The sequence below is a fragment of the Sminthopsis crassicaudata genome, chromosome 5 (genome assembly GCF_048593235.1).
Source record: "Sminthopsis crassicaudata isolate SCR6 chromosome 5, ASM4859323v1, whole genome shotgun sequence".
In the NCBI taxonomy this organism is placed as follows: domain Eukaryota; kingdom Metazoa; phylum Chordata; class Mammalia; order Dasyuromorphia; family Dasyuridae; genus Sminthopsis; species Sminthopsis crassicaudata.
Genome location: NC_133621.1, coordinates 287818256 through 287844140, shown reverse-complemented (window position 1 = coordinate 287844140; position 25885 = coordinate 287818256). Strand labels below are relative to the sequence as shown.

At 35.5% G+C, this 25885-nt stretch overlaps 1 protein-coding gene across 8 annotated transcripts in view; it reads right to left on the bottom strand.

Annotated features, from left to right (window-relative positions):
- Positions 1 to 25885, bottom strand: part of ANO4 (anoctamin 4) — a 422750-nt gene that overhangs the window by 265727 nt on the left and 131138 nt on the right. Inside the window, exon 1 of one of the 8 annotated variants that reach the window (XM_074271362.1) lies at positions 2192 to 2440. The exons of the other annotated variants lie outside the window; for them this stretch is intronic. The gene's annotated coding sequence lies outside the window, so the exon portion shown is untranslated. Of the gene's footprint in view, positions 1 to 2191; positions 2441 to 25885 lie in introns of those variants that run through there. 8 annotated transcript variants of the gene reach the window in all.

The window sequence follows — 25885 nt, the reverse complement described above, 5'->3', positions numbered from 1 at the left end:
AGCAGGTCCTTTTAGTGCCATCCAATTCTGGCACTGTTTAGATGAGGAAACTGAGGCTGAGAGAGGGGAATTCACTTGTGTAAGGCCACTAAGTTAGCAAGAAACAGTCGAGATTCAAACCCAGCTCCTCTGACACCAAATGCAGTTTACACATGGAGAAAACCAGCACCTACTAGGCTATTAAAGAGGCTATGTAAAGCACAATAGTTTCACATCCTTTCTAGTAATAAAGATGCCGTTATACTGTCAGAGAGCAGCACAGGATATAGAGACAAGTACTAGATTTTTGAAAGTTCAAAAGATTACTAGTAGTGTAAGGAAATAGGTGTTGAGAGGACTAGCTATCACACTGCCTGGTATTTACCTTGTTTAATGATTTTAGTAAATGTCCTTTGCTTTACTATATATATTGCCACCTATTTGGGGTTTGGTTTGGGAGATTCACTACAAATGGGGGCTCATGAATTGTTGAGAAAAATAAAGAATTATCCTTTGAGCAATATAATCTCCAAAAAAAAAGGCAACTCTGGGTCTGAGTAGCCCCTTTAGATATTCCTGGATGTCTCACTCAACCTCTTTTACTTAAATTTCTAGGATCAAATTTTCATAGATTTAAAACAAAAAAATTGGGGATGAGCCATCTAGTTGAACCTCAAAAGTTAACAGAAAAGGAAAATGAGGTTGAGGGAAATTAAATGACAGTCTATAGTCTTGCAATGAAAAGCAGAAGTTGGGTTTGAACTCATCTTTCCTTATCTCCAAGTCAGGATTGTAGTTTGATTTTTTTTTTTTTTGCTTATATCTCTCTGAGTCGGGGTTCCCATATTATTGCTAAAGTAGGGACATATGTTCCCTGACCTAACTTTTCTCTGAGCCTCATTCCCTTGTGATTCTCCTTTTGCTCCTAACTCATTGAAAAAACTGAGATTATACAACAGAGAGCCAATTAATACCATAAAGTTCTCAGTTACTGGTTTTAATTACTTATTATCCTCAATTTACTTCAGATTGGCCTTTTTTCCTGAAAAGTGAATCCAAAAACTACATATATTCATCTTGAGATTTTAAAAAAAGCAAGAGCACTCAGAAATTATATATTATTTCTCCCCCTTCTACAGAAAATTATAATTAGGTTGGATCATTTAATCCATATATTAAATCTTATATACAGAAAAAGCATACTAAAACAAGAAGTAAATATTTCAAAGGTCAGCTAGTTGTCCCAGAAATAATGTAATGAATATATTTTTATAAATATAATCACATTTTTAAGTATTACATAAGCACATCACTAAGAGCTTATTAATTAAAAATAATGGAGAATTATTCCACTTGTTAAATTGAAAAATTCATACTATATCTTTTGCAAAAGCATATTTCCATATGGCAGGAACTTCAGCTGGTGATAGATATACATAAAAGATAAAGGCATACACACTATGAAAGTAGATATAATTGTCTTCCCTTCTTAATTTAACTTTTATTCTGACTCCGATTCATATGCATACCAAACTAGAAAGGATTTAGGGAATTTCTAATCCTAAATTACATATTGATCTGGGATAATGACCTGGGATTTGGTCCCACACACAGAGAATATTAAAAAGGAAAGAGTATGCCCTTGGTATGACAACATGCTTACATGTACAGGGCGATTCATCATCTTTAACGATAATTAAAAATCAGAGAGATGGAGAAAGACAGAGCCACAGAGAGAGACAGAGATCACTCTTAGTCATTGAAACTGAACAGATGGAAACTGGGATGGTCATCATGAGGTCCTGAAGAGATGAACCCCAGAAACTGATAGTAGGGAATCATACCAAGTAGAGATCATGAAACCAACTGGCAAGAGAACATATAAAGGCCATAAAAGGGCAAAAGAGACAGCTTTCTGATAGACCCAGAGGTTATTAGCAGCTCTGTAGTGTCATAGAGTAGCTCTGGCCATGTGGTTTCTGACATTCTCTTAATGACTACATCTGTTCTCTACATAGATAATCCCTGGTGCTATGACAATATGCAACCAAGTGTATTCCCCAAACCTTAAAGACAAACTGTTTTCTTGATGTTTATTGGCTATGCTATATGATTAAAGGTCTTTGGTTTAAAGTAATATATTTTCAAGCTGGCTGGTAAAATGAACATATAAGTGGTACTCCACAAGATTTGGTTCTGAATAAATACATACCTTACACCTTGGGAACGGGGCTGCTCCAAGTGCCATGTATAATAGATTTTCCTGAAGTGGCCAGCTTACAAAGGGAAACCAGTGAAAATATCTGTGCCCAGTTAATTAAATAGGGATAGATAGAAAGGAAACATCTGGTCAATGTTTGTTGACTGGCTGGTTCAAGCAAAACTTGAGAGAAGTACTTTTAGTTCTTATTTTGGGAGACCAGTAAAAAATGAAATTGGAGCAATCCAGCTGAGAGAATCAGAGCTTCAAAGGGAACTGTGGCATAAGGGCCAAAGAGAAAAGGCTGTTTTCTGAAATAGTCTGTCACAATCAGGCAATTAGAGTCGGAAGATGTCATAGAAAGAAGGGACTCGGAGGCCATCTAGTCTAACCTATACCTTAACAAGAATTCCTGCTACAACTACCCAATTAGAACTGATGAGATGCAAAGTAGACTAAAGAAATAAGTATGAATATGGAAGTTTCTAAGTTGGAACCCAAACTTGGAATTCATTCTCTTTCTCCTCCATCTCCTCTCTCCTTCTTTCTCTGTACTCACATACACAGTATATGCTATATATTATATAAATATATATATATATTACTTTACTACATTATAAATAATATATAGTAATATGGAGACAGACAGATACATATACACATACAGAAGGAGAGAGAGAGAGAGAGAGGATTTCATTCCTACATCCCTTATCTCTATAAAATGGAAGAAAGGACTTTTTCTTGATACTTTTTTTTCTGGGGTCAGGTTTTATGAGAGCTTCTTAATTCCTTCTTCTGAACCTAAGGTTCTTGTATAAGAAACCTTAGAGGAAAGTAAACCTTAATATTAATACAACCCTTCCCAAGCCCATAGACATCATCTTTGCCTTTCTGATTTGCATAAAAATTGACAGCCTTTCTTGAAGCTATCTTTCCATCAAAGCATCACTATAATGCTTTCACACCACATTGCCCAAGTTATCGATTATGTCTTGAGCACCTACTTTGGAGCAAGTATTGTGGTGGATGTCAAGGAAAATATATGGCCGTTGCCCTTTAGGAACTTAATGATTTAACTAGGGGAAGTAGGAAAAAACACAATCACCAATTATAGAGCATGGAGAAATTAATACAATCATAGATGTTTTTCTCCCTGGAAATGACATCCAACTCTCATTTTAGAGATGAGGAAACTTTAGATTACAATCAGTTAATTGATTTGCACAAGGTCACACAAATAGATGCTATTTGAACCTTATGTCCAAATGGTATCACACTGCCTTCTGTGTCAATGGGATGAACTTTCAGGGTGGTGAGCATCTGCTTGAAACTTGGATAGTATCTTACTATGGAAAACATAGACATGCTGGAAGATTTTTATAGGTCATGCTCAGAAAATACTTCATTGAAAAGGGGCCTATTTTTAAAAATCTAATTTATCCAGCATGAATTAATCGATGTGTGCTGACTCAGTTTTTTGTGTCAGACCTAGAAAAGACAATCTTCACCATGATCTTGGACTCCTTTTGTCTTTTTCTTTCTTTTCCCCTCTATATCTGAGCATATGTCCAATTCCCAAATCTGGGATAGCAGACTTGGGTCAAGATTGGGTTGTATAGATATCCTCTGATAAGCCCCAGGGTCCAAGACCTGAGAGCAAGGATGGAAGTGCTAATGAATCAATGGCTCCTTATATTATATGAGTCCTACAAGAAGAGTAGTTAATTGACAAGCATTTATTAAATAACGAGTATGTTTAACCTATACCAACTTACTTTTTGATTTGGGAAGAGGGGTAGAAGGGTGGGAGGGAGAAAAATTTGGAACACACAATTTTGCAGGAGTAAGTGTTGAAAACTATCTTTTCATGTATTTGGAAAATTTGGAAAATACTATTGAAAAACATTTTTGACCATTTTTTGTGTTCAGTGCCAGGAATTCAAGAACACAAATGAAACAATCCTGTCCCCAAGAGGCTTATATTATTACTGTTTTGAATCAGTTGGTAGAAAGTGTTACAAAGAATGATAGCAACTACAAGAGGAAATTAAATAAAGTCTGAGTCAAGCAGCTCACTCTAAGCTAAAAGTTTGAAATGCACCATGAAAGGGGGACAGAGATCATAGAACAAATGGAAATTACACAAATAATTGACTTTAAAGTCAATTTAAAGTACTTTAAAGTTAAGTGAATGTCAGTTATTATTATCAATTACTTGTGCAAAAGCACACTATTATTGATCTTATTTGACTGAAGCATCATGGGCAGTGGAAAGAATGGAAGAAGGTACATTTTCTTCATCTATACACCAAATATATATATATATATATGTAATATATATATCATGATCTATATGTGTTATATATGAAATTTTATATAATAGAATTACTACGTGTCATATTAATACATTATAATATACAGTACTATATATATCTTGGAATCTTAGCTTAAATCCTATCCCTGCTATCTACTTACAATTTGTAGAAAAATCCCTTCACTTCTTCGAGTCTTAGTATCTTTTTATATAAAGAAAGGCTTGGATTAGAAGAATTTTAAGGCCTTCACATCATAATCTTATGATCTTCACAACAACACTATGAAATAAATACTAAAAGGACCATCTTCATCTCAAAGTTGGAGAATTGAGCTCAAGAGAGTAAATGATTTACTCATGATTTCACAGCTGGTGAAAATCCCAGTCAGGACACAACCCTGGTTTCTCTTGAAGGTAAATCCAGCATTTTATCCAAGATTCTAAGCTGCCTTTCTCAAACAAATGCAACATTCGCTATTCTGAGTTAATTTAACAACCTGACATCTCAAGTGACCAAGATACAAATTGCAGTGAATCAGGTCATTTCGTTGAGGTTATAGGATATGTTAGCAAATAACCCAAAGCAGACAAATTAGCACAGTCCAAACTATTTTCACTCTCTGGGAAAAATTGGCAATGGATGATTGGAAACATGACTCACCTGTGTATAATGGACTAGCAAAACAGGCATAGAGGGAATACATGTCACTCTCTCTGTAATTTATGCCCCATTGGTTCAATGAAAAGGATATGGAATTTAAAGTCAGACAACATGGATTTGAATTTTAGCCATCCTCTATTTGTATGATAGCTGGGGGTGTTATAATGGAAATATCATTGAATTTAAAATAAGAATGAATGAGTACATGAGAAAGCATTAAACACTTGTCATGTGCAAAACACTGGGTATACAAATGAGAATCAATGCAATTTTCCCACTCAAGGAACCCAAATGGAAGTTCCTTGGGAAGAGAAAACATACATGGGAAATTTCCCATACAAGGTCAGAAGACTTGGGTTCACATTATACCTCAGATATCTATTATTCATATGACTTTGGGCAACTTAATTTAATGTGAGAGCCTCAGTTTTCACATGCCCCAGTGTGATAGATTTCATAGTCTCTCCCATTTCACTTTGGAATACCTCTAATTACTAAAGAACTTTCCCTTATCTTAAGCCAAATTTTGCCGGTCCATTCTCCTTGTTTGTCAGAGCATCTGATTTGCTTAAAAACGAAACAGATAGTTGGTGGCAAAATAAGAAGTAGAATCCATTGTGTTATGTATTTCTTATTTTTCTTTCCTTTTTGGCTCTTTTATCTTTTTTTTTTCTGATGCAATTGGGGTTAAGTGACTTGCCCAGGGTCACATGCTAGGAAGTAATGCATGTAAGGCTGTATTTGAACTCAGGTCCTTCTGAGTTCAGGGCCAGTGCTCTATCCACTGTGCCATCTAGCTGCCCCAATTTTCTCTTTATTTTAAAGAAAAATTCCTTTTAAAAAAATCTTCAGCATTTAAATAACAACAAAAAATGTAAGTTTTTCCCAATACAAAGAATGGGGAAAATGAACTATACATCAAATTACTCATTTCCATCGCCATAGCTTTTATTAATTGAAAGTTTATAATGCTTAGTTCCAAAGGGTGAATTTTTGCAAATCTGCTTCTGTGGAACTGTCCAAAGCCATATAAGGTCTGTTTTTCTTTGAAAATGAAAGACGACTAGGGTTAAAAAAATTGTTCTCCTTGGGGGGAAGAAGAAAGCAAGAAAACAAGGTGGTTGAAAAAATTTTCTTCCCTCTTGAATTTTCATTTCCACTTAAAATCAGGTGTTAGGAAAATCAAAGAGGAAATTTGATCCAAGAGCATCAAAAGCTGGGGAGGTAAAGAATTGACTGTTTAGGCTAAAACAAAGACCAAGGACATAACTTGGAAAGGAATTCTGTGATGTTTGATGGATCTGGCATGAATACAAATTTAAATATTTCACAGCACAACCAGAAGCTAGGATGGGACTATCAGGCCAAGAATATATTCATGGAGTATTTGTGACCAAGAGCAACTGTGCTTTGTCCTTTATATCTCTTAGAAGACATCTTATGTTTTTAGAGGTAAGGAAGACTTCAGTCTATCCACTCCTTTTTTATACTCTTTTTATACTTCTTTTATACTCATGGAAACTGAGTCCCAGAGAAGTAGTGACTTGTCTAGCATCATAATGGAAGTTCCAAAGACAGAATTTGAAAATCAATCCTCAGGCTCCAAGATGATAATTTTCATTCATGCTGCCTACTAGTTAACTGGCATTGTTTGAAGTTAATTTTTCCAGGATTGAAGATACTCCCTTATTACTTTTCCTTGTAAACTTTGCTTTAAGTGGGGCAAATTTCTTCCTGGAACATTGCTTTTGGACTCAGTTCTGTAACCTATAAACTCATGTTTGTAAGAAAGATGCATTTTCTTGGAAATCATGACATTTCTTTTTTGCTCAACATATGAACTATTTAGAGAAAAATAACAATTCTCCAATAACAGTAAAAAAACAAAACAAAACAAAAAAACCCCAAATTTGTAAGCAATAAACTAGGAAAAAAAATAAGTTTTAGATACTCAATTCATATGTTAATCACATGACTCCAATGACCCAAATAAAAGGATACTATGAATATGTCCTATTGATATTTGTTCCCATAATTAAATTATGAGATCATGGATCAAGCCTAATCATCTTTTTTATTCCAACCTATACAGCATCTTGAACATAGTTGGCATTTTGTAAATGGTCACTGAACTGAACTAAACATCATAGTTTATTGTAAGGGCAATAAAATGCTTGGGAAAAAATAATTATAATAGTTCAGCTTATCAATAAATATTTATTAGACTCATACAATATACTAGGTACTGAGAATAAAAAAAATAAACTAAAAAAAATTCCTGGTTACACATACAACATACAGACATATGAAAACACACAAAATATATATAAATAAATGAATACAAGGGAGTTTTGAGATTTGAAGCACTAGTAGTTTGAGGACCTAGAAATGCTCATGTTGTGCTGTTTAAGCTCATTTTTGAAGGAAACTATGGAGTTGGAAAAGTACAAATAATCAAGGCAGAGATGTGCAATAGCAGAGTGGGCAGAGGGGAGAAAGATGTGAGAAGGCAGGAAAATTAGGAAGGGCCCAGGTTGTGAAGAGTTATACAAGTCAAGTAAATGAGCTTACGCACATAGGTGGCCACAACGGTTAGAGGCCTGGAATCAAAAAGTCCTGAACTCAAATGTCACCTGAGTGAAGTGACTTCATCCCATTTGCTTCAGTTTCCATTATCTATAAAATGAGCCAGAGAAGAAGATGACAAATCCAAATGGAGTCAGAAGAGTCGACTGTGACAAACAACGGAACAACAAAGGAGCTTAATGCTTGTTGTTTATAAAATAGGTTTGCACAGAATCATAGACTGAGGATTAGAAAAGACCTTAGAAGACACGAGAACAACTCCTTAATTTTACATATGAGGCCCTGACGGTGTAAATGACTTGTCCAGGGTCACACAGCTATTGGGTGTCTGAGGCAGGATTGGAAGTCAGGAAATTCTGAGTCCATATTATGCTGCTTTTACTAGCATCTCTATGATGCAAACAGTATAAGTGGTTCTTTTTAAGAACTCAAAGACTCTGGGGGTCTGTGATTTCATCTGTTCAGGAATACCTTTTCATGATGGAGACTGCAAACCATTCATGCCTGCTTATTCTGTCTGACTGATGTCTTTTCATAAATTCACCGTGGGACAAAGTACCAATTGACTTGAGCTCTCTCTCTTTCTCTACTCCATAAGGATGCCAACAGAGCACACAAGCTGTCTAATCAAGAAGTGAATAAAAGATGTGCTTTAAATGTATAATTATAATACATACATAGTAGTAGCTAACATTTAAAAAGTACCTACTATGTGCCAGACACTGGAGCCCTTTACAATTATTACCTCATTGGACTCTTACAACAATCTTGGGAAATAGATTCTATTATTAATTGCCCTCTACAATTGAAGAAACTGAGGCAAACTGACATTCAGTAATTTGCTTGGAATTATAGAACTAAGTTTCTGACATCATATTTAAACTTAGGTCTTTCTGACTCCAGTCCAGAGCTCTATCCACTGCATCACCTAGCTGCCTTTGTGCCATGAACTGTGCTAGTCACTTTGCCACACAGCTTACTTTTTCCTCCATCCATCCATTCCTTTGATCACATTAGAGGATGTCTTATTGTGTTTTGCTTTCCTAATTTATTTGTAATGTGTTGAAGCTTATGCACATCAATGGGAGCCTCTCTTATACCCTTTGGCTAATATTTATTTTCAATTTTTCAAAGATTATAATGCTTGATGACACACAGGCATACAATAAAACCAGAAAAATATCAGTATTAAAGAGATGGTTCATTCTTTCACAGACAAGAATGGGGTCATTAAAAAAATTGATATTTCTCAAAAGGCAATTTAATCTACCCTTTCTCCTATTTAATTCTGAGCATAACTGATTGTCTACTTTCAAGAAGTATCCAAGGGATGTGCGGATGTATATGTAATGTCTATGGGTTTTTCATCCATAGCCTAAAGACCAGGCCTTCTTTATCCAAATGGATTTTGTTGAGTGGACTGCCCGGCCAAACTCTTGTGGGTAGCCATAGATCTCATCCTGGAAGCTCTTTGGTGAACCAGAGAAAAGGTCACCAATAAAGTAGGAGTATAACATATTTCATTATCTATAGAGAATCTCTCTTCAGTTTGGATGCTTTTTTCTTTTTTTTCCCTATTTCTTTTTTTATTAATTATATAATTATAACATTTTTTGACAGTACATATGCATGGGCAATTTTTTACATCATCCCTTGAAGTCCCTTCTGTTCCAAATTTTCCCCTCCCTCCCTCCACCCTCTCCCCTAGATGGCAGGCATTCCCATACATGTTAAATATGTTATAGTACATCCTAGACACAATATATGTGTGCAGAAACGAATTTTTTTGTTGCACAGGAAGAATTGGATTCAGAAGGTAAAAATAACCTGGGAAGAAAAACAAAAATGCAAACAGTTCACACTCATTTCCCAGGGTTCCTTCTCTTGGTGTAGCTGATTCTGTCCATCATTGATCAATTGGAACTGAATTAGATCCTCTCTTTGTCTAAGATATCCACTTCCTTCAGAATACAACCTCGTACAGTATCATTGTTGAAGTATATAATGATCTCCTGGTTCTGCTCATTTCACTCAGCATCAGTTGATATAAGTCTCTCCAGGCTTCTCTGTATTCATCCTGCTGGTCATTTCTTATAGAACAATAATATTCCATAACATTCATATACAATAATTTACCCAACCATTCTTCAACTGATGGGCATCCATTCATTTTCCAGTTTCTAGCCACTATAAAAAGGGCTGCCACAAACATTTTGGCACATACAGGTCCCTTTCCCTTCTTTAGTATTTCTTTGGGATATAAGCCCAGTAGTTGCACTGCTGGGTCAAAGGGTATGTACATTTTGATAACTTTTTGGGCATAATTCCAGATTGCTCTCCAGAATGGTTGGATTCTTTCACAACTCCACCAACAATGCATCAGTGTCCCAATTTTCCCACATCCCCATCCAACATTCATCATTATTTTTTCCTGTCATCTTAGCCAATCTGACAGGTGTGTAGTGGTATCTCGGAGTGGTCTTAATTTGCATTTCTTTGATCAATAGTGATTTGGAACACTCTTTCATATGAGTGGAAATAGTTTCAATTTCATCATCTGAAAATTGTTCATATTCTTTGACCATTTATCAATTGGAGAATGACTTGATTTCATACAAATTAGAGTCAGTTCTCTATATATTTTGGAGATGAGGCTTTTATCAGAACCTTTAACTGTAAAAATGTTTTCCCAATTTGTTACTTCCCTTCTAATCTTGTTTGCATTAGTTATGTTTGTACAGAGGCTTTTTAATTTGATGTAATCAAAAATTTCTATTTTGTGATCAATAATGATCTCTAGTTCTCTTTTGGGCACAAATTCCTTCCTCCTCCACAGGTCTGAGAGGTAGACTATTCTCTGTTCCTCTAATCTATTTATGATTCTCGTTCTTTATGCCTAAATCATGGACCCATTTTGATCTTATCTTGGTATGTGGTGTTAAGTGTGGGTCCCAGATTGGACTCTTACACTGGGCAACATCTAGATGAGGTGAGAGAAAAACTGAAGTGACTTCTGGTCTGTTACATAGCTAATAATGATCAGAACTAACATTTGAACTCAGTTCTTACAAGTCTGGGGCTTTCATCTCTATACTATATTGTGCCTAATGAGATCACAGATTTGGAGCAAGAAGGGACCTTAGATGTTAGAGAGTCCAACTGTCTTCATTAGAAAAATTAGGAAACTGAAGAGCAAAGAGCTTAAGTGACTGGTTCAGTATCACACAGCTAGCAAATGTCTAAAGCAAAATTTGAATTCATAAGGCCATGGCCACTCCATATAGCTTTGTGAAGCTAATGGCAGCCAACATGATAAAGCATGACACTTCTCTAAGAACTTATTAATGCACTTAATCATGCTTTAAATGGATTCTGTCCATGCTGTTTCAATCAAGTTTAATTTTAATCATATCATTTTGATTAATACATGATTACTTTGTATAAATTCTATGAGGTTCATCCCAAAATAATCTAAAATATTGTCATCATGAAGAAGTATGCCAACTTTTTCAAGCATTAAAAATTACAGAGACAAAAATCTGAGTAAGTGATTTTAAACCCCCACTGAGCTCTTAAGGGATGGAATCACCACTTTTGCAGCTTAAATATAATAACAAGGAACATGTCTATATTGTATCCTACCTATAGAATATAAGCTCCTTGTGGAGAGGGACTATTTAGTGTCTTTGTATCTCCAAGGTCTTATGTATAGATGGTTTTGTGTTGAACTGCACTGTGAAAATACAGGAAGGTTCTGGGAATTCATCCTTACAAAGAATTCCCCACATGGGAACTTTCTCCATCAATACAGATAAGAGTCCATATATCTTAGTACATAAAAGAAAAAGTTGCCTGAACCAAACACATTAAGTGGGGTGGCCAGGGTCACCTATGTGGTAAATATCAGAGGCTGTATTTGATCCTGGGCATTCTGTATGAGGCATTTCCTGATTTCCACCTCTAGCTATTTTTCCTACTTCCAAAGTACTTTGCATTTCTCTAATACATGTTCACATACATTATATATATATATATATATATATATATATATATATATATATATATATATATATATATTTTCACAGACATGAGAATATCTGTTTCCTTGATAACATCCTCTCCCACATTGTACAATTTCCCTTTTTGTCATATTAGCCACTCTGAGTGGTGCGAGATGGTACCTCAGAGTTGTTTTAATTTGCATTTTTCTGACCAATAGTGATTTAGAGCATTTTTTCATGACTACAGACAGTGTTGGGTTGTTTTTTTTTTGTCTGAAAACTGCCTATTTATATCATTTGACCAATTATCAATGACTTGTATTTTTTTTTATAAATTTGACTCAGTTCTCTATATATTTGAGAAATGAGGCCTTTATCAGACATGCTTGTTGCAAAAAAAAAAAAAATCCTCCCAGTTTTTTCCTTTCCTTTAAATTTTGGTTTGCATTGGTTTTTGTTTGTGCAAAAACTTTTTTAAAATAATAAAAAACTACCTATTTTACATTTTGTAATGCTCTTTGTATTTTCTTTGGTCCTAAATTCTTCTTTTGTGGATTTTCTCATTTTCTCAGCAAAGACACTTTTTGCCATTTCCTTTTCCAATTCATTTTACAGATAGGGAAACTGAGGCAAACTGGATAAAGTGACTTGCCCAGGGCCACACAGCTAGTAAGTATCTAAAGTTAGATTTGAACTGAGGTCTTCCTGACTCTAGCCCTGGCATTCTATCCACTGTATCAACTAACTAACTGCCCTCAGAATGCAGTAATGCTTAATAAAGGATTTCTAATCGACTGATTCCTGCCTTGAACCCCAGAACCTTCCTTATAACACCACTGCTGCCTCTCTAATATATTAAACATTATTATATCAAGAGTAGAAAGCTGGAACAGACCAGATGTGCGGTGATTTCACTGCACAAACACTTCAGTCTGACTCAGCACTAGTGGGATCTGCTATCTTGTCTTGAGCAATGAATAAAACTTGGCAGTTGGTGGGATGATACATCAAATATAGGCTACTGTATTGTGCCCAATAAGATGATGTGATCAGGGATTCTGTAATTCTTTTGTAAGGATGATTTCTGATTAAGACTTACTGGTGAACTGCAGTGAGATAAGGGGCAGTTCAGAGAGAAAGCCAATTTTACTTTGTAGAATGCTGTTGTTTATACCAACCCCCTGTATCTCACTTTGTCTTTAACAGAGGAATCAGAAATTCTCAAGCTATTTGAACAGAACTAGTCTTTTTAAATGCTCCTTCATAACAGGAGAGAGAGAGAGAGAGAGAGAGAGAGAGAGAGAGAGAGAGAGAGAGAGAGAGAGAGAGAGAGAGAGAGAGAGAGAGAGAGAGAGAGAGAGAGAGAGAGAGAGAGAGAAAGAACAGAAATAACCTTAGAATCATTTTGTTTTATCATAGGAAGGAACTTCAACTAAGCAAGACAAGGACTGGATACTATAAAGGAGATGAAGGGAATTATGGGAAACAGCTCAAAGAAGAAAAAGTAGCATAGAAAAAATAGACAGTCAAAAGATTTATAGGCCAAATCCTCCAATAAAGCAAAGATTCCAAGCTTCAGAGACATTGGAAGTCACAGGATCACAGATAGAAAATACCATCTAATCCTTGTTAACTTGATAGATGATCTAATCTAGGCTCATTGAGGTTAAGTTACTTGCCAAGGTCACTTAGGGAGTGACAAAAGTATAATTTAAACTCAGGTCCTTTAATCTCTCAATATATGTCCAATGAAACATACTCCAATGATCACAAAATGTCCAATGACAAATTCAAATTAAAAAAGTTTAACAAGCAAGATACTATATTAGGTAATAGGAGTACAAAGAGAAAAAAATACATTATCAAGATGGAAGATCAATTACATTACGTTCTCCTTGTATCTGAACATTAATTTCTTCTGTAGTATACCTGACAAGTGGCAACCTAGCCTTTGCTTGAGGACTTCTCATAAGAAGCTACTTTTTCAGGAAGTCCATTCTGCCTCAGGATGGGCTCACTCTCAGGGAATCTTTGCTAACATCAAGCCTAAATCAGCTTCTTTGTAGCTTCCACTAACGACTCCTAGCTCAGCCCTCTGAAAATCCTGACCTCAAGCAGCTTACATTCTAATAAGAAAGATTTTTCAGGGCCATTTATCAGTCCTCCCAGTATCACCTTTTATATTTAAATCATGAACCCATTTCGATCTTATCTTGGTATAGGGTGTTAGGCATTGGGCAATGCCTAGTTTTTGCCATACTGTTTTCCAATTTTCCTAGCAATGTTTGTCCAATAGTGAATTCTTATCCCAGAAGCTGGAGTTTTGGGGTTTATCGAACACTAGATTACTATAGTCATTGGCTATTGTGTCTCATGAATCTAACCTATTTTACTGATCCACTATTCTATTTCTCAGCCAGTACCAAATGGTTTTGATGATCGCTGCTTTACCATATAGTTTTGGGTCTGGTACAACTAGGCCAACTTTGTTTGCATTTGTTCATCAATTCTCTTGAAATTCTTGACCTTTTATTCTTCCATATGAACTTTGTCATTTTTTTTTATCTCTGTAATTTCTTGGCAGTTTGGTATGGCACTGAATGAGTTGATTAATTTAAATCAAGTATTATATAAGTGCTACCTATCTTTTGTCCCCAGCATCTAAAACAATGTCATATATTGTGGCTGTTTAATAAATGTTCTGAAATTTCTTTGCCAAAGACAATAGTGGTAAATAACCTGAAATTTAGTTTCTAAATATCAACACTACAAAGGGCATGGAGATGTTCATAAAAATGAACATCTGGCTTTCTCAATTCAGTGTTTGTTGAATATTAAATCAGAACTCAAAAATCTATAGTTTTTTGCTCAATAAAAATTTAACCAAATGCTAAAATTTCATTTCACAAAATAATTAATTCAGCAAAGATGAATTAAGGACCAGAATCCAAAATAAGGTATCTCTCCACTAGTAAAGGTACATTTCTCCATAGGGAAAAAAAGGAAGAAGAGTACTGGGAGAGCCCAGGATTTGGAGCTAGAGGACCTAGAATTCCCATTTCCACCTTTTATTATTTATGTGACTTCAGGGATGTAACTTCTCTGGGTGTTTTCATCTATAAAGGGATTGAGGAGGGCTGCATTACAGATAAGGTCATTTCTAGCTGGAAATCATGCAGTTCCAGGAGAAGCTATAATGGGAATCCTATTACACAACAATCTTATCCCTGAAATAAAACTCCAATAAAAAGTATGAACCTCAGAAGAAAGCAATAGGGATATTGTTAACAAAGTAGTCAAATTCCAGATGATCCTATAGATATTTAATAAAGAATTCAGCAATTTATTTAAAATTCATCTAAACATGCATTTATCAGATGCTTGATATTCACACTATTTTTCTAATGCTTTTGGGATATGTGGAAGAAGGATAATAGTAAAGAAGTTAAAGGAACATTCTTATGTCTTCAAGAAGCTTACAACTCAGGTGAGGAAGTTCAGCTCTCACTTGTTAACTTATGTTTCTTCTTCATTTATTTCCTTCAGAAAAGGAGATGAATAGTTTCTTCTGACAAGCACAAAGGTTGACAGATGAAAGGTCCAAGACATAAAAAAGCTCCCATTCCACTGGCTGGACCCCCGATAACCAGCTTGTCAGAGGACAATGACAAGGGTAAAACAAGATAAGTAGGCAAGGATGAATTTCAATTTAAATCACTGGAGGTATGTCCTAAATGGGCAACATTAAAGATCCAATGAAAAATCAGAATATTTATTTTTCTAATCGTACTATATTGAGTAAAAATTCAAGGTAAAAATGTCCTCCATTTTAAGCAAGATTATTCAAGAAAGTGTTAACTAGCTAAAAGAAAATGGAAATGTCTTGAGATCTGGTAGCCAAAGGATTTTCCCACTATTTGCTATGTGATTCAAGCTAAATAATATTTTTGGAGGGATGGGATTTTCTTCTCCAATTAAATCACAGATACAGACTGTCTCTTAGTAATATCTAGGATATTGCACGAGGCCTTAAAGCTCAAACATGTACCAACAGTTGCATCAGGAGTTTACATTCCATTAGAGCTGTGCAAATAAAACAACGCAAAGTGATTTGAAGAAAATCATCACATGAACGCCCGGAGAGATCCCAGGGTATTCTCAGAGGAGGTGCCTTGGAGGAGGTAAAAGAAGGAAGGGATTCACATAGGCAGAGGTCAAGAGGAGCACATTTCAATCCTGGCAATAGCCAATGTAAGGTGGTGGGAGAGTGTGTGAAAGGGAGTCTTATAAAATCATCTGGAGAAGCAGGCTGGAGTCAGATGGAGAAGGTCATTACAAGCCAAACTAAGGACTCAGCTCCATTAACGGAGGGAGTAATTCCATTGGCTGGCTATCCTTGCCAGGTTCTACAGCAGAGAGCACAATTCTAGGGGCTGGCCATACTGTTTGAATGCCAAACATACACTTACCAAAATTAGTAATTTATGGAGAACTCACATATGGCAGGTGCTCATCAAGTGGTCAGGAAAAGGACACTCTCAAGGTCTCTTTAAGAACTCTGGATTTCATTGTGTGATGTGGGAGACACTGGCACAGGGCCACCCAGTATGGCATACTCTTATAGAGAAAGTGCAGTGCTCTATGAGAAAAGACGACCTCCAAAAATGTGAGATGTATAAACTGAGGGAATCCACCCTAAATGCTCACATGGCCTATGTGTGCCTAACCTGTGGTGGAGCATTCAAGCTTGTATTGGTCTGATCTGCTATGGTTGGACTCACTGTAACTTGTAATATAGTGATGACATTTTGGAACTCTTCAAGAATGAAGGACAGCAACCATCCTTGCTGGGAGGTTCTCCCTCCTCATCTCTGCCTTTTACTTTCCCCAGCTTCTTTTGAGCCTCAGCTGAATTCCACTTTTTGCAAGATCCCTTTCTAGTTCTCCCAGTACCTTTTCTCTGCTGATTATATCCATTCTATCCTTTCTAATATATGTGTGTATATCTACATATATATCTCTATATACTTATCTGTAGATATATGTGTAGATATATAGATATAGCAGAGTAGCTAGGTAGCATAATGAATAGAGTGCTAGGACTGGAGTCATGAAGAACTAAGTTCAAAACCAGCCTTAGACACTTATTTGTTGGGTGACTATGAGCAAATCACTTAACCCTGTTTGCCTCAGTTTCCTTATCTGTAAAACGAGATGGACAAGGAAATGACAAAGTGCTCCTTTATCTTAGCCAAGGAAACCCCAAATGGATTCGTGAAGAGTCAGACTTGACTGAAAAAAAAAACCTGAACAACAATATCTTGCTTAATTAAGACAACTCTGAGATACCACTACATACCTGTCAGATTGGATAGAATGACAGGGAAAGATAATGCAGAATGTTGGAGGGGATGTGGGAAGACAGGGACACTGATACATTGTTGGTGGAACTGTGAATACATCCAGCCATTGTGGAGAGCAATTTGGAACTATGCTCAAAAAATTATCAAACTGTACATATCCTTTGACCCAGCAGCGTTACTACTAGGTTTGTATCCCAAAGAGATCTTAAAGAAGGGAAAGGGACCTGTATGTGCAAGAATGTTTGTGGCAGCCCTCTTTGTAGTGGCTAGAAACTGGAAACTGAGTGGATGCCCATCAATTGGAGAATGGCTGAATAAATTGTGGTATATGAATGTTATGGAATATTATTATTCTGTAAGAAATGACCAACAGGATGATTTCAGAAAGACCTGAAAAGACTTACAAGGCCATTTTCAACAGTGAGATGAACCAAATCAGTTCCAATAGAGCAGTAATGGACTGAACCAGCTACACCCAGCTAAAGTAACTCTAGGAGATGACTATGGACCACTACATAGAATTTCCAATCCCTCTAATTTTGTTCGCCTGCATTTTTGATTTCCTTCACAGGCTAATTGTACACTATTTCAAAGTCCGATTCTTTTTATACAGCAAAACAACTGTTTGGACATGTATACATATTTTGTATTTAATTTATACTTTAACATATTTAATATGTATTGGTCAACCTGCCATCTGTGGTGGGGGGAAGGAGGGGAAAAATTGGAACAAAAGGTTTGGCAATTGTCAATGTTGTAAAACTACCCATGCATATATATGGTAAATAAAAACTATTAAAATATTTTAAAAATAAAGAAAATAAAATCAAGAGCTAGAGAAAAAAAAACAATATCTTACTTGTAAATAGCTGGTTTTATATTGCTTTTATTATTAGAGTATAAATCCTTAAGAGCAGAAACATAATTTTTTAATTTTTGTTTTTTTAATATGCCCTTATTTATGTTCTAAGTTCTTAGCACAGTACCTGGCACATAGTAAGTGATTAATAACATGCACAGCTAACAGGGACAGCAATGTGGTTGAGTTGACTGTACCCCCAACCTCCATTATGATTTTTTGCACCATAGATACCCCGCCTCCTCCAGAACTCTAGATGACTTCATAATTCATGGAAATGCCATTTCAAAAATGCTGCTGAGATTTTATATAGCTAGAAAAATACTAACAAAATTCATCTGGAAGAACAAAAGGTCAAGAATATCAAGGGAATTAATAAAAAAAAAAATGCAAAAGAAGGTGGCCTGGCTGTGCCAGACCTCAAACTGTATAATAAAGTGGCAATCATCAAAACTATTTAGTACTGGCTAAGACATAGAGTGATGGATCATGGGAATAGATTAGGTATGTATGACACAGTAATAAATGATTACCGTAATCTATAGTTTGATAAATCCAAAGACTCTAAGCTTCTGAGAAAAGAACTTACTATTTGACAAAAACTGCTGGAAAAACTGGAAAATAATATGGCAGAAACCAGAAACCACTTCACATCCCATACCAAGATATGTTTAAAAATGGGTTCATGATTTAGACATAATGGGTAGTGCTATATAAGCAAATTAGGAGAGTAAGGAATAATTTACTTGTCTGATTTTTGGGAAAAGGGAGGAATATATGACCAATAAGAAATACAGAACATTATGAAATACAAAATGGATAATTTTGATTACATAAAGTTAAAAAGGTTTTGCACAAACAAAGCCAAGTGCAGTCAAAATTAGAAGGGAAATAAAAAAGATGAGAAATAATTTTTACAGCCAATGTTTCCTATAAAGGTCTCATTTCTTTTCTTTTTTTTTTCCTTTTTTTAATTATAGCTTTTTATATACAAAACATATGCATGGGTAATTTTTCAACATTGAACCTTGCAAAAACTTCTGTTCCAATTTTTCCCCTCCTTCCCTGCACCCCCTCCCCTGGATGGCAGGTAGTCTCATACATGTTAAATATGTTAATATATATGTTAAAAACAATATATGTATACATATTTATACAGTTATCTCGTTGCACAAAAAAGATCGGGTTTAGAAAGAAGGTAAAAAATAATCTGGGAAGAAAAAAAATGTAAGCAAAGAATAACAGAAAGAGTAGATAGTGCAATATGTGCTCCATATTCATTTCCTAGTGTTTTTTCTCTGGGTGTAGCTGGTTCTGTTCATTACAGATCAATTGGAACTTATTTGGATCCTCTCACTGTTGAAGAGAGCCACATCCAGCAGAAATGTTCATCATGTAGTATTGTTGTTAAAATATTTAATGATCTCCTGGTTCTACTCATTTCACTCAGCATCAGTTGATGTAAGTCTCTCCAAGCCTCTCTGTATTCCACCTGCTGGTCATTTCTTACAGAGCAATAATATTCCATAACATTCATATACCATAATTTACCCAACTATTCTCCAGTTGATGGGCATCCATTCATCTTCCAGTTTCTAGCCACTACAAAAAGGGCTGCCATAAACATTCTTGCACATACAGGTCCCTCTCCCTTCTTTAGTATTTCTTTAGGAGTAATACTGCTGGATCAAAGGATATGCACAGTTTGATAACTTTTTGAGCATAGTTCCAGATTGCTTTCCAGAATTGTTGGATCCATTCACAGCTCTACCAACAATGCATCAGTGTCCCAGTTTTCCCACATCGCCTCCAACATTTGTCATTATCTTTTTCTGTCATCTCAGCCAATCTGACAGGTGTGTAGTGGTATCTCAGAGTTTTCTTAATTTGCATTTCTCTGATCAATAATGATTTGGAACACCTTTTCATGTGACTAGAAATAGTTTCAATTTCTTCATCCAAAAATTGTCTGTTCATATTCTTTACCATTTATCAATTAGAGAATGACTTGATTTCTTATAGAGTCAATTCCCTATATATTTTGGAGATATAAAGGCCTCATTTCTTAATATATGGAGAACAGAATCAAATTTATAAGAACACAAGACATTCCCTAATTGATAAATGGTCAAAGGATATGAACAGGCAGTTTTCAGATGAAAAAATTAAAACTACGTATAGTCACATGAAAAAAATGCTCTAAATCACTATTGATTGGAGAAATGCAAATTAAAACAAGTCTGAGGTACCACCTCATACCAATCAAATTGGCTATCATGACAGAAATGAAAAATGGTAAATATTGAAAAGCATGTGGGAAAACTGGGACATCAATGCAGTGTTAGAGGAGTTGTACATTGATCCACCCATTCTGGAGAGCAATTTGGAACTATGCCCAAAGAGCTATAAAATTGTAGAATACCTTTTGATCCTGGAATACCACTACTAGGTCATTATATCAAAGAAGTCATAAAAATGGTAAAAAATGGAAAAAATTAACAAAAACATTCATAGCAGCTCTTTTTGTGGTAGCAAAGAACTGGAAATTGAGAGGATGCTCATTAATTGGGGAATGGCTGAAAAACTTATCTATGACTGTAACAGAATACCAGGCAGATTTCAGGAAATGATGAACAGGCAGATTTCAGGAAAAGCCTGGACTTATAGAAATTGATGCTGAATGAAGTGAGCAGAACCAGTAAAATACTGTACACAGCAACATTGTGTGATGATCATCTATGGCTTAGCTCTTCTCAGCAATACAGTGATCCAAGACAACTCCAACAGACTTGTGATGGAAAGTAGTATGAAGAGAGAAAAGTATGGAGACTGAATGCAGATTGAAAGCTACTATTTTCACTTTTTATTTTTTTCTCTCATGGTTTTTCCTTTTTATTCTGATTTTTCTTTTCCAATATGACTAATATAAAATATATTCAATATGATTGTACATATATAACCTATGTCAGATTGCTTACTATCTTGAAAAGAGGGAAGGGAAGGAGGAAGGAGAAAAATTTCTAATTCAAAATCTTTTTTTTCTCCTCTCTCTTCAATTAGTTGCTCCTACTTCTGCTCATGGGGACAAAGAACAGCTTTAATCCCTCTCCCAATTCATCAACCCTTAAAATACTTGAAGACAGTCATCATGTTCTTCCCAAGTTTTCTCTTCTTTAGTCTAAATGCCCTCAATTTCTTCAACTAAATCTAAAGCCTCATGCTTTCCACTGTCCTTACTTTCTTGGTTACCTTTTTAAAAGATTTTTTTTAAAAAATCACATACTGTTATTTTATTTTTCCAAATGAATGCAAAATGTTTTCAATATTTATCCTTGCAAAACCTTGTGTTCCAAATTTTTTCCCTTTCTCCTTCCCTCTTCCTTACCCAAGGGAGCAATCTGATAGATGTTAAACATATGCAATTCTTCTAAACAAATTTCTACTCAGATCAAAAGAGAAAAAACATGAGAAAGAAAAAACAAACAAGCAAACAACCACAGAAAAGTTGGTCCACATTCAGTCTCCACAGTTCTCTCTCTGGATGTGGATGGCATTTTCCAACCACAAGTCTATTGGAATTACCTTGAATCACATCATTTTTGAGAAAAGCCAAGTCCATTACAATTAATCATCACATAACCTTGTTGTTACTGTGTATAATGTTCTCTTGGTTCTGTTCACTTCACTTAGCATCAGTTCATGTAAATCTCTCCAGGCTTTTCTGAAATCAGCCAGCTCATCATTTCTTTTTTTTTTAATTAGATATTTTATTATAGCTTTTTATTTACAAAACATATGCATGGGTAATTTTTCAACACTGATCCTTGTAAAACCTTCTGTTCCAACTTTTCCCTTCCTTTCCCCTTCCCCCTCCCCTAGATGGCAGATATTCCAATACATGTTAAAATATATGGTTAATCCAATATAGGTGTGTGTATACACACACACACACACACACACACACACACACACACATATATATATATATATATATATATATATATATATATATATATATATATATATATACACACATATATATGTATATATCCATACAGTTATCTTGCTATACAAGAAAAATCAGATCTAGAAAGAAACAAAAACCTGAGAAGGAAAACAAAAATGCAAGCAAACAATAACAGAAAGAATGAAATGCCATATTGTGCTCCACACTCTGTTCCCACAATCCTTTCCCTGGCTCTCTTCATTACTGAACAACAGAACCGATCTGAATCAATGTTGAAAAGATCCATGTCCATCACAATTGATCACCATATAGTCTTGTTGCCATGTACAATGATCTCTTGGTTCTGCTTGTTTCACTGAGCATCAGTTCATGTAAGTCTCTCCAGGCCTTTCTGAAATCATCCTGTTGGTCATTTCTTACAGAACAATAATATTCCATAACATTCATAGACTATAACTTATTCCCCAATTGATGGGCATCCATTCAATTTCCATGGAACTCGAAATCTGAAAAATCAATGCTAAAAACTATCCTTTAGTGTAACTGGAAAAGAAACTAAATTATTAAGTGGGGGGAAAAAGAAAATTTGTTTCTGAGAAAATTAGTATGAGCATCTCAATGATTTACTAAGATATATCATGTTTTTTCCTCTTTCAGAGTAAAAATGGGAGGGGAAGACATGGTAACTATGATGTGGTACAATGTTCACAAATTAAGACAGTAAAAGAGAATAATTATGAAGTACAAAATACCTACAAGCTGTTGTAATAAAATTAAATCAAAGAATGATTTTGAGGATGGCATTGAGATGTGATCTAATAACTGACATTTATATAACATAAGTGATAGTTTGTGAAGTACTGTTTATTCATTTCTATCTGCTATTCATTTCAACCTTGAGGGAGGAACTTCAATTATTTGCATCTTCATTTTATAAATGAGAAAATTGATCTTAGAGAGATTGACTAATTCAATGTCATAGCATATCAATGCCAGAAGTGGGATTTGGATCGAGATCTCTCCTACCTCCTGCAGGCTGCTCTAGTATATCTATTTCCATCTTAACTATCCAAGCAAGAAATTAACTTAGAGTAACTAGAGTGTTTTTTTTTTTTCCTTCTTTTTTTTTTCCTGGATTTTTTGTTTTAATGTAGTAGAGACAGGAAGTTTCAGATAATACTGACAAGATACCAGAAAAGCTAGTCTAGTGTTTTGTTTTTTTTTTTTGTTTTTTCTTAACCATGGGAAAAGAGAGAGAAGAAATAGGCACCTAGATGTTAGATGTTATAAGAATAAACCAAGTATACACCCTTTGCTTTCTAAGGAATAATCAATTAAAATTGCAACCCATGACACGGCAAATTTGCTTGTTTATCTTTTGAGTGAATCTCCTTTTCACAGTGCATTCATTATACCACAGGGATTCCAAAAGACCTAAAAAAGGCAATGTTTGTAACTGTGAGCCATTTCAGTCATGTGTGACTTTTCATGACTTCATTTGGGTTTTCTGGCAATGATACTGGATTAGTTTACTATTTCCTTCTCCAGCTCATTTTACAGATGAGAAAACCATGGCATACAAAGGTAAGTGATTTATCCCAGGTCCCATGGCTAGTGTCAGATATGAATTTATGAACATAAGTCTTCCTGTTGCTAATTCCAATATTCTAACTACTGTGCCACAAACCTGCCCCTGGCCATGACTCTACCCTGATCCCTATACAGGTGAGGATGGAACTCTCCACTGCCCTGTGAGGCACTTCCTGCATCCTTGCATAATAGGAGAACTGGCTCACAAAAGCCCTGTGTGTGCTTAGGATTTGCCCTTCTTGGTGGGTTATACAAAACACAAGCAGATGTTCTCTCCCCAGTTTCAAACCAACACATAAGGCTATTTCTGGGCACAAGTGATTGAAGGGTTAGTGCTGTGTGGAGATAAAAAGTCTTCCAGCTGTCTGAGGAGACAGTTGCTGATCCCAAACTGAGGTAGATGCCCTAGGAGTGACATGACTCACTTCTAGTTTGTGTTTGTATGTGTGTTTGTTTTCCTCTCAAGCAGTAAGGGATGCTTATGACTATAAACTGCTATATTTGAGGAATACTGCCTGATGCTCCTTCTGAATCTTCACTATATATCCCCAAGAATGCATCATTTCTGTCTCTTTTGAGTTTATTCATTAAGGGATTGTGAATCTCTATGATGGAAAGGAAGGCTGCCCATGGAAACAGAACGATAGGTCCTTGAAGATATCAGCATCTTCATTTCTCATGGGCCCTGCAGAAAGACACTGATACTGGAGGCCAATAAAGAGCTCCTCTTAAGGTAAACTTTTACAAAGAGAAAAAGCCCTTTGAGGTTCAGAGTAGAAAGAGACACCATGGCCCTATGCATTCCCTAGACCTGTGCTTGACTACTGATACACTTTAAATCTGAACCCATTCTCCTTAGAGGCCTTATGTGCATAAGAGGAAGATGCCTCTCATATTTCATGTGAGGAGAGAAGTAGGCTGACACTCTCTAGGAACCCATTTGACCAGTTAAAGAGAAGAGAAACCCCAGAGGGCTTTTAAAATTTGTTTCATATATGTCACAGATGGGAAATCAAGGCTCTGTTCTTCCACTTCTCAATGTTTTGTAGAAATTCTAGCTTTTCATTTGCACCTAAAGAAGACTGTGGGGACTGAGTGTGAATCACAACATATTATTTTCCCTTTTTTATTGTTGTTTGCTTGCATTTTTTTCATTTTCTACTGATTTTTCTTGTGCAGCATGATAATTGTGAAAATATGTATAGAAGAATTGCAATGCATTTAACATATAATAAATTATCTGTTGTCTAGGGAAGAAAGTGGGAGAGAGGGGGAAAATTTGGAATACAAGGTTTTGCAAGGGGAATATTGAAAATTATCTATGCATATGTTTTAAAAATAAAAAGCTTTAATAAAAAATAAAAAATAAAACATCAAAAAAATTCTGGCTTTTGGTCTACCAGTTCAAGGCTCCTAGAAGTCGTCATGGTAACGACTGAGAGGCATGGGACAACAGTTTTGGAAAGGAAAATCTTCTGATGTTAATTACCTATGTGATCTTATAAGCAAATCATTTAATATCATTACACTTTGATTTACTCATTTGTAAAATGATGCAGTTAGGCCAGACAGCCTTCCAGCTGTAAATCTATGGTCTCATGATCCAATGATGCTATATTTCTGATCCACAGAAGGTCTAAAATGGAGGGTAGGGAGGTGGGGGGGAAAAAAAAGAAGGCAAAGGGAGAAGAGGAAGAAAAGCCTAGAGAATTAGCAAAGCTCAACTCTGCATATTACATGTAGAAAATACGTATGATTAGATCTAGATAAAATCAATTCTGGACAACAGTTTTGCAAATTAGTATGTGCAATTTATACTATAGAAATTATTCAAAATAATCACATAATTAGATTAGCAGTTTTCCTAACTTGAAAAGAAAACTGGGCAACCTAATCCCATATTTTCCTTACTAAATCAACTCCAGCTGCCAAACTGAGTGTTAAGTGTAAGATCTGGGTGACTGGGCCTAGAAACCAGGCTCCATGGTATGGGTGAGGAGCAGATCTTCTGTGTGAAATGTTAATTATCACCAGTGAAAACTATTTTGATGTGACTGAGTAGGAGGATGGTTTATGATGAGCGACAAACATGGGCTCACAAACATTTATATCTAGGCGAAGATTCCATTTTTACAGAGTTTCAGAGGCAAATGCACTACAGATTTTTTATGTCACAGGTGTATCATAACTTACACCTTTCCTAAATCTGGAAATGACATTTTCCAAAGAGCCTCAAGAACAAAAAAAAAATCCCTATCCACAGTAAATACTAAGTTAAATATCCAGGAAACTAGCCCCTTTGCTTCTACATTCAATTTCCAACTACATCAATTAAATTGTGAAAACCCAATATGTTGGTTGCTAT